General features: G+C 51.3%; 3 pseudogenes; all 3 read right to left on the reverse strand.

Annotated features, from left to right (window-relative positions):
- Window positions 1-172: 172 nt before the first annotated feature.
- Window positions 173-291, reverse strand: LOC143949019 (5S ribosomal RNA; annotated as a pseudogene).
- A 103-nt stretch (window positions 292-394) lies between these two features.
- On the reverse strand, window positions 395-513 carry LOC143947948 (5S ribosomal RNA; annotated as a pseudogene).
- A 12451-nt stretch (window positions 514-12964) lies between these two features.
- LOC143946357 (5S ribosomal RNA) lies at window positions 12965-13083 on the reverse strand (annotated as a pseudogene).
- Between the last annotated feature and the right edge of the window lie 83 nt (window positions 13084-13166).

A 13166-nucleotide genomic window follows, 5' to 3' on the forward strand; every position in this document is an offset into this window, starting at 1 on the left:
CTTGATATGACCGCAAAGCTGTACACGTGCTATTCTCCTCAGACTTCTTACCATTGGCTCTGATATCCATGCAATATGATCATTTGTTTGTAACTATTTGTATCACACATTCTGTGAAGTTGCCTTTGCATTGTATGTCGCATACTACTAAATAAAAAATAAAAAAAACAGAAGCCTATGGCACCTGGTATTCCCAGGCGGTCTCCCGTCCAGGTACTAACCAGGCCCGACACTGTTTAGCATCCGAGATCAGACAAGATTGGGCATTTTCAGGGTGATGGGGCCATAGGTGATCTCTTCGGGCACTCTCAACCCTCTTGACAAATGCCAAGATGGTCACCTTGGGAAACAAGCAAAAAAAAGAAAACGAATCAACGCCAACAACATAAAAAAAAGCCTACAATAACTGGTAATCCCAGGTGGTCTCCCATCCAGGTACTAACCAGGCCCGACTCTTCTTAGCCTCCAAGATCAGACGAGATTGGGTGCTTTCAGAGTGATGTGGCCATAGGCAATCTCTTCAGGCACTCTCAACCCTCTTGACAAACACCAAGATGGTCACTTTGGGAAATAAGCGAAAAAAAAACAGGTCAACGCCAACATCATAAAAAGAAGTCTACGACACCTGGTATTCCCAGGCGGTCTCCCATCCAGGTACTAACAAGGCCCGACTCTATTAGCCTCCAACATCAAACGAGATCGGGTGCTTTCAGGGTGATGTGCCCGCAGGCAATCTCTTCAGGCACTTTCAACCCTCTTGACAAACGCCAAGATGGTCACCTTGGGAAACAAGCAAAAAAATATAAATAAGTCGGAAGCTAGAGACAATACGGCCCGAGTCCTCAATTTAATCCATGCGGCGCATGTACAGGGAAGGCCCTTGCTTATGTTGTCAACGGACGCGGAGAAGGCCTTTGACAGGGTGGCCTGGCACTTTATGCAGGACACCCTGGAACATATAGGTCTTGGCCCCAACATGATGAGCTGGGTAATGTCGCTTTACTCCACGCCGTCGGCAGCGGTACGGGTGACCGAGGGGTGCTCGGACTCTTTCCCCATCACTAATGGGACGAGGCAGGGGTGCCCTCTGTCTCCCCTAATTTTAATTCTGACACTGGAACCACTTATGTGTCACGTTCGGAATGACCCGAATATTACTGGCATATCCAAACCCTCGGCACACCACAAAATTGCAGCGTACGCTGACGATCTAATTTTTTCCGTCTCCAATCCACACATTTTGCTTCCCAAAATACTTGCGTCTCTACAGCGACACGGCAGCCTATCAAACTATAAAAACAATTGCGCCAAGTCGGCTGTATTGAATATATTGGTCCCGGATGGTGAGGCCAAGAGGCTCCGGTCCGCTTTTCCATTCTACTGGGCTGAAAAATCTATACGTTAACTGGGCGTTGACATCGCAGCGGATTTAGCGCAATTGTACCTGCTTAATTTTGTCCCTCTCCTGGATAGACTGAAATCTGATTTGGGAAACTGGCATGCTTTAACACTGACCTGGTTCGGGCGCTGTAATGCATTCAAAATGATGGCCCTCCCTCGGATCTTATACATGTTCCAGACATTACCGATCCGGTTACCCCCAATTTTTTTCAGACAACTGCAGGTGCTGCTCCGGGACTTTATTTGGGAGCGCAAACCGCCCAGAGCCCGTTTGCAATTGCTTGCCAGACCAAAGGAAAGGGGGGTCTGGGTCTCCCAGATCTCAGACAATACTACAGAGTGACTCTGCTAGCGAGAGTCGTTGATTGGCATTGTAATGGCCCACACAAGCAGTGGGTGGAGATGGAGATTGAGGATGGTTCCATTCTCCTATTGACCTCCCCGTGGCTCCTGTCCTCCCTACCAAAAGACCTCAGAGGTCACCCCGTAGTGGGAGCTACGTTGGCTGTTGTGCGGAGGTTGTTCCGCTGCACACACATTGCTCCCCTGCCATCACCAATGACTCCGGTTATAGGTAATCCAGACTTCCCACCGGGATTTACCAACAAGAAACTGCGACAGTTGACAGTGATGGGGAAACAGCGTCTGGGAGAGGTGTGGCCCACGGGAGGGCTCCCGACCACGCAAACTGTCGCCGAGCTTTCTGACCCTTCGCTTGACTTGTTTAGTGCTTATCAACTTCGTCACTTTCTTCTGGCCATACAAAGGGCCCCCTACACTCCTAGAGACCTGACACCCTATAAATCCATCTGTCACAAAAGGGAACCTGTGCGACACACCCTCTCCCTCCTGTACAACCTATTGAGTAGTCAGGAGGAGGAGTCGACCCCACCATTTATCCACAAATGGGAGAGGGACTTAGGCATCACATTTACCCCACAACAGATAGGGAAGATCCTGACCTTAGTACATAAAGCTTCCATCGCAAACCAATATCAAGATACAAGATAGTCTCACGCTGGTATAGAGTCCCATACCTTCTGAATAAAATGGATAGATCGATCCCGGATGTTTGTTGGAGGTGAAATTCAGATATGGGGACCATGGGACACCTTTTCTGGGCATGCCCGACCTTGAGGAACTTTTGGGCTCCCAGTAGCGTTTCAACACAGATTCCGAAAATTGCCGAGCATGAACGGCGCCTGCGCACTGAGTCCAGGTTCTATCCCCACTATCCAAGTGGACATAGAGTAAGAATATAAAAGAGCCGAGCGCAGCGAGGCCAAGCCCGAAGCGTGGCGAGCGAAGCTCGCCTGCGAGGGGCCCTCTAATATTCACAACCCTATGTCCGCTTGGATGGTGGGGCTACCACCTCCACTCACCGCGCAGGCGCCGTTCAGCTTCGGAGATTTTCCGAAGCTTCGTCTGCTCCATACTGTGCATGCACAGTACGGCGCGGACACTATATCATGGCCGGACAGTATATGGCAGAACACCGGCACCAGTCAACCACCGGTGTCATGTGCGTCGCTGTGTAATATAGAGCAGGGTCCGGGGGCCAATACCTCCCCGCAATTTCGGTCGCAATAGCATTGCCCTACCAATACGCATATGTTTTCCGCGCCAGAGGAACTTGATAAAGATTGAGCGAACCGCATGAAAGAAAGTCTGGGGTATTTTGATAGGTAAGGCTTGTAGTAGATACAGAAGTCGTGGCATCGCGTTCATCTTCAACACATTACAGCGTCCGAACCATGACAGAGCTAGTGGGTCCCATCTTTTAAGGTCCGCTGTAAGCCCATAGGCTTCTTTTTATGTTGTTGGCTTTGACCTGTTTTTTTTTGCTTGTTTCTCAAGGTGAGCATCTTGGCGTTTGTCAAGAGGGTTGGGCGTGTCTTGAGGAGAACGCTTACGGCCACATCAACCTGAAAGCACCCGATCTCGTCTGATTTCAGAGGCTAAGCAGCGTCAGGCCTGGTTAGTACCTGGATGGGAGACTCCCTGGGAAGACCAGGTGCCATAGAAGGATCTGGTCTGGTTAGTGTCTTGATTGGGAGATCGCCTGGGAATACTGGATGCCGTAGGCTTCTTTTTATGTTGTTGGCTTTGACCTGTTTTTTTTAGCTTGCTTCCCAAGGTGACCATCTTGGCCTTTGTCAAGAGGCTTCAGAGTGCCCAAAGAGAGTGCCTACGACCAAATCACTATACTATATATCTATATCTATAATAATAAATAATATTTTTAGTTATTATATATAAGATACTATATAGGTGATTTGGCCGTAGGCACTCTCTTCGGGCACTCTGAAGCCTCTTGACAAAGGCCAAGATGGTCACCTTGGGAAACAAGCTAAAAAAAACAGGTCAAAGCCAACAACATAAAAAGAAGCCTACGGCATCCAGTATTCCCAGGCGATCTCCCAATCAAGACACTAACCAGGGGGGCGTGGCCTAGGCATGAAGGAGTGAGGACACTCTTTTCCGGAGCTCCCGATCCGTGACTGACCCCTCCGCACCCCTTTACCACAGTCTGGTCGCATATTTTGGCATCGCCGACATCCCCGCGCTTCGGCGGAACACAGCCAGCCGAGCGGGGTCCGCCGCTGCTGCCATGGACAGGTACTTGGTCCCGCTGCAGCCTCCGGCCTCCACGCCGGATCCAGCCAAGATGGCGCCCGCGGCCTCCGGCGCTCCAGGACACGCGGCACAGAGGGAAGGTGAGAAGACTGCTATGCAGGGACACGACATGCCCCCGTTCTCCCCGCCTAGTGACTTGTCCCCGTGTCTCCCCCGCTCACTGTCCATGGCCTCGCTTGACAGCCCGGACCATAGCGGCCTGCCACCCTGGTTCCCTCACAACTCCCAACTGTCCCAGAGACCCTCCCGCAGTGGAAGCCTCATCCCAGGACCGAATGGCCAGGCTGCTCTCGCCTCAGACACACAGGGGGACCCACCGCTGCCACCAGCACCGGCATTATTGGGGGACAAGGCCATCCTAGCTTTACTCCAAAACCTTCCCACTAAAGCAGACTTTAGCTGTATGGCAGCCAGGATTGAAACGACCTTGCGACATGAAATCGCAGGGGTCAAACGTGACGTGTCGGCTACGAACGAGCGGGTGACCACCCTGGCATCGGATGTGACCTCCCTGACCACTGATGTTTCTGGCCTGCAAGCCGCACATGATACCCTTGCTGACAGAGTGGCACAGTTGCAACTCCTAGTGGATGACCTTGAGAATCGCAACCGCAGACGCAACATCAGGATCAGAGACTTGCCCGAAGCCACTGGCCAGGCAGACCTCAAAGCCACAGTTACAGCTATATTTAACGCCTGTCTGGACCGCGCTGCTGACACAGTAATAGCCATTGATAGAGTCCACAGGACCCTGGGCCCCAGGAGCCCCACAGAGAACCGGCCACGTGACGTTTTATGCTGTCTCCACAATTACTCAGTTAGGGAGGATGTCCTGCAAGCGTCGTGGCGCAAAGGCAGCATTGATTTTGACGGGGCCCAAGTCACCCTTCTGCCAGATGTATCCCGCAAGACCTTCCAGATGAGACGCTGTCTGCGACCCCTTCTGGAACACCTAACTGAACGGAGGATTCCATACAAGTGGGGCCATCCATTTCACCTTATAGTGCGCAAAAATGGGAGGCCCCTTGCGCTACGACACCCTTCGGAGGTCCCGTCCTTTCTGGAGGCTTTGGGCCTGCCCTCGGTTCAGGTCCCCGACTGGTTGGCTCCTGTTGTCCCCCAGGGAGCAGTGGCCCCGACGAACAACCCCTCAACCAGGCCACAGAGAGTGAGACGCCACCGTCGATCCCAACGTCAGAGATCGCAGGCCCCTCAAGATCGTGAACCCTGAGAGAGTACAGTAATTTTCCGTTATTCCTGTGTTATACCCTTTTTTTTTTGTTTTCTTTTTCTCTACCAACATAGACAGCTGGAGTATCCAGCTTTGTGTTGTTTACCATGCCACGGGCCATTGTTCCCAGCGCCCCCGCTAGGGGAGAGGAAGGACATTGGAAGAACAGAGTTGGACACTGCGCTTCCTGGACGAAGCCCTGAGTTATTGGCGGTACTGTTCACCATTCTCGTTACTGTTTATCTACAGGTGCCCTAGTCTCGGCGCTCTTTGTGTTTTTGGACTGCCTGGTGGTGCCCCCCGGGTGCCCCTGGGCGGCGTTCCCGCTCCCTCCCCCTCTCCTCCCCCCCCCCCTTTTTTCCATTTTTTTTTTTGGGGGGGGGGGAGGGGCGGGTGCCTGGGTGGTATAAAGTTATCTATACTCTGTGTTGAAAAGTTTAATATGTTGGTCTAATTATGCACTGTTCTACTGTTGTTAACTGCCCGATACCTGCTGCAGTGATGTTCTATAATGCGTTTGATGTCGTAGTTAAGATGCCAAAGAAGCTCCGTGCACGCCCGATTGCGACTGCATGGACCATGGGATGCTGGAGGGGTACTGCACCGACGAGTTCCTCCCTCTGCAGTGCCTTACCTCTTCCCCCACTAGGCCCCTCTGCCCTAACCGGCAGGTTCTCTCCGATAGGAGCTTTAGCAATTCCCCGATCTATCCCCACCCCTCCTACCCTCCTCCTCCCTACTAACTCCGGACCTTCTCCGCTTCGTTACTGCTTTTCCTTTTTCTCCTCCTCTTCCTCTGTGCTTGAACTCTATATCTACTACTGACTCTGGTGGGGACCGCCGGCCGGGTACCACTGCCGTCATGGCCCTGAAGCTGGTTTCCTGGAATGTGAAAGGGCTGAATGTACCTGAAAAAAGGTCCAGCTGCCTGACAGAATTGTGGCGGATGAAGCCCCAAATAGTTTTCCTCCAGGAGACCCATTTCAGGACAGACCAAATACCACGGCTTTATAGTAAGCACTTCCCCCTGGCCCACCACAGCACGTCCCCTACTTCCAAATCGAGAGGAGTGTGTGTTCTTGCTAAAAACTTGCCGTGGCGCCTGTTAGCTGTCCAAGCCGATAGTGAAGGGAGATATCTCTTCATTAAGGGAACTCTCCACTCGCAAACTTTTACTCTTGCCAACCTATACATGCCGAATGTGGACCAGCTGCCGGCCTTAGAAGCATGCTTGGATGCCCTGGCTGCATTCTCAGAGGGTACTTTGATCGTTGGGGGGGACTTTAACCTCACCTTGGACCCCCGCAGAGACTCATCATCGGGCACCTCTGCGATTTCTGCGAGAACGCGTTCACACATAAGAGACCTGCTACACTCCCACCGACTGATCGATGTGTGGCGTACGCTTCACCCACAGGATAGGGACTATACGTTCTTTTTCACCGCTCATGGTTCTTACTCACGTATAGATATGTTTTTAGTCACCCACAATGCTATCCCGGCGGTCACAGACGCTCAGATAGGCCACATAGCCCTGTCTGACCATGCCCCGATTTCTTTGATGCTGAAGCTACAACAGGAGTCGCGTGGTCAGTCCTGGTGGAGACTGAACGAGTCTCTCCTGAAGGACCCTGAGACCCACGCAGACCTGCTTAGGGAATTAGAAAGTTACTTTGATCATAACCGTGATTCTGTTTCCAACCCCCTCATGTTATGGGCGGCTCATAAATGCTACATTAGGGGCATTCTTATTAAACATGGTCATAGACTCAAAGTGGCCAAAACTGAGGCTCTCTCCAAACTTATTGCCAAGTTGCATGCGTGTGAACAACGACACAAATCCCAGCCGACTGCTGCGCTGGAGGTAGAGGTGAGAGATCTTAGAGAACAAATCAGAGATTTCTCTCTCTTTCAGGCTAGAACCAGACTCATGTGGGTCCGCAGGACGTATTATGAATATGGAGACAAGTGTAGTAGGTCCCTAGCGAACTCCCTGCGTGCCCAACGCAACGCGTCCTTCATTCCAACCATAACCTCCCCTTCGGGTGCCAAGCTTCATGATTCACGGGAGATAGCGGAGTGTTTCCGATCTTTCTATGAAGCCCTTTATAACTTGCACCCCCGGGACTCAGGAGACGCCCTCCAGGCCGGCACAGCGGCCATTGACGAGTACCTAGCTTCGGCAAACCTCCCGTCGCTGACACAGGAAGAGATAGAGCTTCTCTCGCAACCTATCTCCCCGGAGGAATTGTCGGCAGCGTTAAGAGACTCACCCAAGGGCAAGGCACCAGGCCCAGATGGGTTTACGGTCCCTTATTATAAGGCCTTCCTCTCCCTGTTGTCCACGCCGTTTGTGTCAGCTTTTAACGCCCTATTGGAGGGCCAGACCTTTCCACCGGAGCTGTTGCAGGCAAGCATCTCGGTCATACTCAAGCCGGAGAAGGATCCGCTTCTCTGTGCGAACTACAGGCCCATCTCCTTATTAAACAGCGACCTTAAGCTCTTCACTAAGATACTGGCGGAGCGGTTGGCACCCATTCTCCAACGCCTGATACCTCTGGATCAGGTGGGGTTTATTCGTAACAGGGAAGCCCGAGACAACACTACCAGGACAATCAATGTTATAGAACGCGCCAGACGCCTTAAACTACCGATTATGTTGCTCTCTGTGGACCCAGAAAAAGCGTTTGACAGGGTGAGCTGGCCTTTTTTGCTAGCCACCCTGCGAAGCTTGGGTGTACCCCCCCATGCTTTCATGGGTTACAGCTCTTTACTCGTCACCGACGGCGATGGTTAGGGTCAATGGGTTTGCCTCGTCGCGTTTCACTATTGGCAATGGAACGAGGCAGGGATGCCCGTTGTCCCCCCTTTTGTTTGTCCTATCGCTTGAACCCTTGCTGCACCACATCAGGCAGAACATAGACATCAAGGGCCTGGACACCCCCTCACACCACCATAAGGTCGCAGCCTTTGCAGATGACCTCTTGTTCTATGTCTCGGAGCCTCACATTACATTGCCGAATCTCTTAGCGGAAATAAGACGATATGGCACCCTGTCAAATTTTAAAATTAACTTACAGAAATCGGAAGCACTCAACGTCTCCCTGTCTACCAACGCCCAGACGAGTCTAAGCACTAATTTTCCCTTTCGTTGGGCAACTGGGGCTATACAATATCTGGGTACCAAGGTTCCCCCGGACCCACATCTGATTTTCCAATTGAATTTCCAGCCGCTTCTAAAAAATTTTGCCATAGATCTAGAGAGGTGGTCAAAGTTGGCGACCTCTTGGTTTGGGAGATGCAATGTGCTCAAAATGAATGTAATGCCCAGACTCTTGTACCTATTACAAGCCTTACCGATAAAAATCCCCCAATCATTTTTTAAAGCCATGCGCTCCATCTTTATTCGATACGTATGGCAGGGCAGGCCTCCAAGACTCAGCCGAACATTACTGCTCAGATCAAAAGACAAGGGAGGGATTGGCCTCCCAGATCCGGCATGGTACTATACGGCGGTGCACATGAACAGAGTAGTTGACTGGTGCAGACACCTGAAGGATAAGCTGTGGGTTCGTCTGGAGCGTGAATCCGTACCATTTCCAGGTTTGCCCTGGAGTGGACCGGGCTGGTCGGGAGCGACGCAGGCACACCCACTCATTGAGCCAATGTTACAAGAGCTAGACAGATATTTTACCCTGATGGGCGTGCCCAGTTTCCCTTCGCCCATGACTCCTATTATTGGACACCCACGCTTTGAACCCGGCATGACGGAAAAGTCTTTCCGCCTCGACCCTGACCGGGACCTTGTGCGGGCCTCTTCTTTTCTTGGCCCTAGGATGTGGACAGCGGTCTCCACTATGTACGAGGCGTTAGCAACCACGGCCCTGGGACAGTGGAAGCTTGCCCAACTCTCCCACTTCTTGAAATCTTTGTCAAACAGTGGCGAATTCCGCAGACCCCTAACATCGTTTGAGGAGGTATGCTCAGGAGAGGGACCGACCCGAGGGTCTCTTTCCCTGTCATATCGCATCCTACTGGACCAACTCTCCCAGGGTAACCTGGTGTTCGTGGAAAAATGGGAGCGAGACCTGCATGTCCGGCTCTCGCCAGACCAGAAGAACCGCGCGCTTCTTTTTGCGCACAAGTCATCCCTATGTAGTAAATACCAGGAAATAGCTTATAAAATTTTGACCCGATGGTACAGGACCCCCACTGTCCTGGCGGCTATGTTTCCCGGTCACAGCCCTTTGTGCTGGAGATGCGGTGAACAAGCCGGCACGTTACTACATATCTTTTGGGAATGCCCTCAACTGGCCCATTTCTGGAGACAGGTTCTCAATATCATTTATGACCTCACGGCTATTGATCTCCAGAACAACCCAGCTGCGATCTTCCTCAATCTGACTCCACTCTCGAGCAAGAAGTACCATAAATCTCTCTTAAAACATCTTCTGAGTGGGGCCAGGGCATGTATACCTAGCATGTGGAAACAGCAGGCCGCTCCACTGGTGTCTCACTGGTTTGCAAGAGTTTGCGACATCTACCGTATGGAACAGCTCACATCAGCGTTAGGCGACAGGGAGGAAGAGCACACTGCTCGTTGGTTGTCGTTGGTTGTCTTGGAGCCCCCCATCCCCTTCTCCTGCCCATTTGCTCCCCCCTCTTTCCCTACCCCCTAACTCCCAAGTATAATTAAAATACATGGTGATTGCAAGGATCTTTTCGTTTTGTTCCCTCGATTTCCCAGCCAGGGGTTGGCGGCCCTCGGGGTGGTCCCGGCTGAGCTCTTTGACCAATAGAATGAAGGTGACCGATGTTAGAGGCCCCTCAGTCTGGGCCTTGAGGGGGATCGCCCCGCGGACTGCCCTGGTTTATAAGTAGACACTGGGGTGCCAGATCATTAGAGTGGGATAATGTGGTGGCCTAGCCACGGCTGGGGCTGCTGCTGACATAAGTTGTTAGGTTTCCCCCGGTCCCCCACGAAGTATTAACTATGTATTTTTGTTAACCTGGAAAACTGAGGGATCTATGTCTTTTACAGTTTGTCTCTGTATTACCTGCAATCCGTAAATAAAGAATTAAAAAAAAAAAAGACACTAACCAGACCAGATTCTTCTATGGCACCTGGTCTTCCCAGGGAGTCTCCCATCCAGGTACTAACCAGGCCTGACGCTGCTTAGCCTCTGAAATCAGACGGCATCGGGTGCTTTCAGGTTGATGTGGCCGTAAGCGTTCTCTTCAAGACACGCCCAACCCTCTTGACAAATGCCAAGATGGTCGCCTTGAGAAACAAGCAAAAAACAACATAAAAAGAAGCCTATGGGCTTACAGCGGACCTTAAAAGATGGGACCCACTAGCTCTGTCATGGTTCGGACGCTGTAATGTGTTGAAGATGAACGCGAGGCCACGACTTCTGTATCTACTACAAGCCTTACCTATCAAAATACCCCAGACTTTCTTTCATGCGGTTCGCTCAATCTTTATCAAGTTCCTCTGGCGCGGAAAACATATGCGTATTGGTAGGGCAATGCTATAGTGACCGAAATTGCGGGGAGGTATTGGCTTCCCGGACCCTGCTCTATATTACACAGCGACGCACATGACACCGGTGGTTGACTGGTGCCGGTGTTCTGCCATATACTGTCCGGCCATGATATAGTGTCCGCGCCGTACTGCGCATGCGCAGTATGGAGCAGACGAAGCTTCGGAAAATCTCCGAAGCTGAACGGCGCCTGCGCGGTGAGTGGAGGTGGTAGCCCCACCATCCAAGCGGACATAGGGTTGTGAATATTAGAGGGTCCCTCGCAGGCGAGCTTTGCTCGCCACGCTTCGGGCTCGGCCTCGCTGCGCTCGGCTCTTTTATATTCTTACTCTATGTCCACTTGGATAGTGGGGATAGAACCTGGACTCAGTGCGCAGGCGCCGTTCATGCTCGGCAATTTTCTGAATCTGTGTTGCTGTGTACTGCGCATGCGCAGTACACAGCGGACACTATCCAATGGGGGACCATATGTGATAAGACACCGGCATGGGGAACTGAAGCTATGGGTCAAGCTAGAGCAGGAGATGGCGCGGGTTCCACTGGCTGGTATGCCTTGGGCGGGGAGGCCATTGGAGCCCTGTGTGACTACTCACCCGTTAATTGGCCCCTCGCTCGCCGAGATGGATAGTTTTTTTCACCTTTCCCACCTGACTAACTTCCCTTCTCCTATGACCCCAATTATTGGACATCCTAGATTCCCTCCGGGCCTGTCTGACCAGGCTTTTACCAGGCAAGCCCCGAAAGGGCTTCTGAGAGCAGCCCTATTTCTTGGACCCACGGGCTTGATTCCCATGGGGACCATACTGCTAGAGCAAGTACCTGTTGCATTGAATAGCTGGAGAGCTAGACAGCTAATCCATTTCCTCGGATCACTACCTAACCATTCGTTCTTCTCTAGACAGTTCCACCCCTTCGAGGAACTTTGCCTGGATGATGGCCCAATTCGTGGTTCCCTCTCTAGGTCCTACCAAATCCTGACAGACGCACAATCCTCCACGGATCCACCCTTCCTAGCTAAATGGAAAAGGGACTTACAAACTACATTCTCCAAACCACAGAAGGACAGAATACTCTTTTTCGCCCATAAGTCGTCACTCTGCAGTAAATATCAGGAGATCTCATTTAAGCTGATCACACGCTGGTATCGTACACCGGTGGTGTTGGCCAAAATATTCCCCGGTCAATCTGACCGCTGCTGTCGCTGTGGGCAACAGACTGGCACCATTCTCCACATTTTCTGGGAATGCCCTAAATTACAAACATTCTGGCAGCCTGTCCTGAGACTCATCCACAAGTTCACAGACATTTCCTTAGCCAATGATCCCGCAGCAGTTCTTCTCAATCTAACTCCTATGTCGAGAAAGCGTTATCATAAGTCCTTACTTAAACATCTCCTCAATGCAGCTAGGGCCTGCATCCCAAGTCAGTGGAAAGAGCAATCTGCTCCAATGGTGACCCAGTGGTTCGCAAGGGTAAATGATATTGAACGAATGGAAGACCTGACTGCCACAATGAGGGATAAAACATGGGAACAGATGGTTCTACTGGACCCAGTTTCGCTTTTCGGAAGAATACCTCCGTGAGACATAGTAAGCTCATGGTGATCGTTGGAGATCGCTGTTCCAAACGTTGGACAGCTGATGAGCTGGTGAGCCGAGGGCGTCTCTTGCTCCCTGGGAGGGGACCCCACCCACCCCACCCTATCCACTCTACCCACGACACCCCCTTACCCCTTCTTTACCTTTTCTGCCATTTCCTTCCCCAATCTTCTCTTTCCCCTTCTCCCTCCTTTCAGTTCTACTATTTCCCTTCTTAACTCAAAAAAGGGAAAAGAAAATGGTATGTTCCGACCCCATTTGACTACTACACAATACTCTTCCCCTATCTATGGATATCTAAACTCTTCGAGGGTAGCAGGGCTAGTATCAATACTATTTTAAGTGATAGAGGATCCCAACGAGATGGAGCTTTAATCTCATCTTGATATGACCGCAAAGCTGTACACGTGCTATTCTCCTTGGACTTCTTACCATTGGCTCTGATATCCATGCAATATGATCGTTTGTTTGTAACTATTTGTATCACACATTCTGTGAAGTTGCCTTTGCATTGTATGTCGCATACTACTAAATAAAAAAACAAAAAAAACAGAAGCCTATGGCACCTGGTATTCCCAGGCGGTCTCCCATCCAGGTACTAACCAGGCCCGACACTGTTTAGCATCCGAGATCAGACGAGATTGGGCGCTTTCAGGGTGATGGGGCCATAGGTGATCTCTTCGGGCACTCTCAACCCTCTTGACAAATGCCAAGATGGTCACCTTGGGAAACAAGTGAAAAAAAAACAGGTCAATG

The sequence above is a fragment of the Lithobates pipiens genome, unplaced genomic scaffold, assembly GCF_037356315.1.
Source record: "Lithobates pipiens isolate NorthernLeopardFrog02 unplaced genomic scaffold, aLitPip1_a1.2 Scaffold_30, whole genome shotgun sequence".
NCBI lineage: Eukaryota > Metazoa > Chordata > Amphibia > Anura > Ranidae > Lithobates > Lithobates pipiens.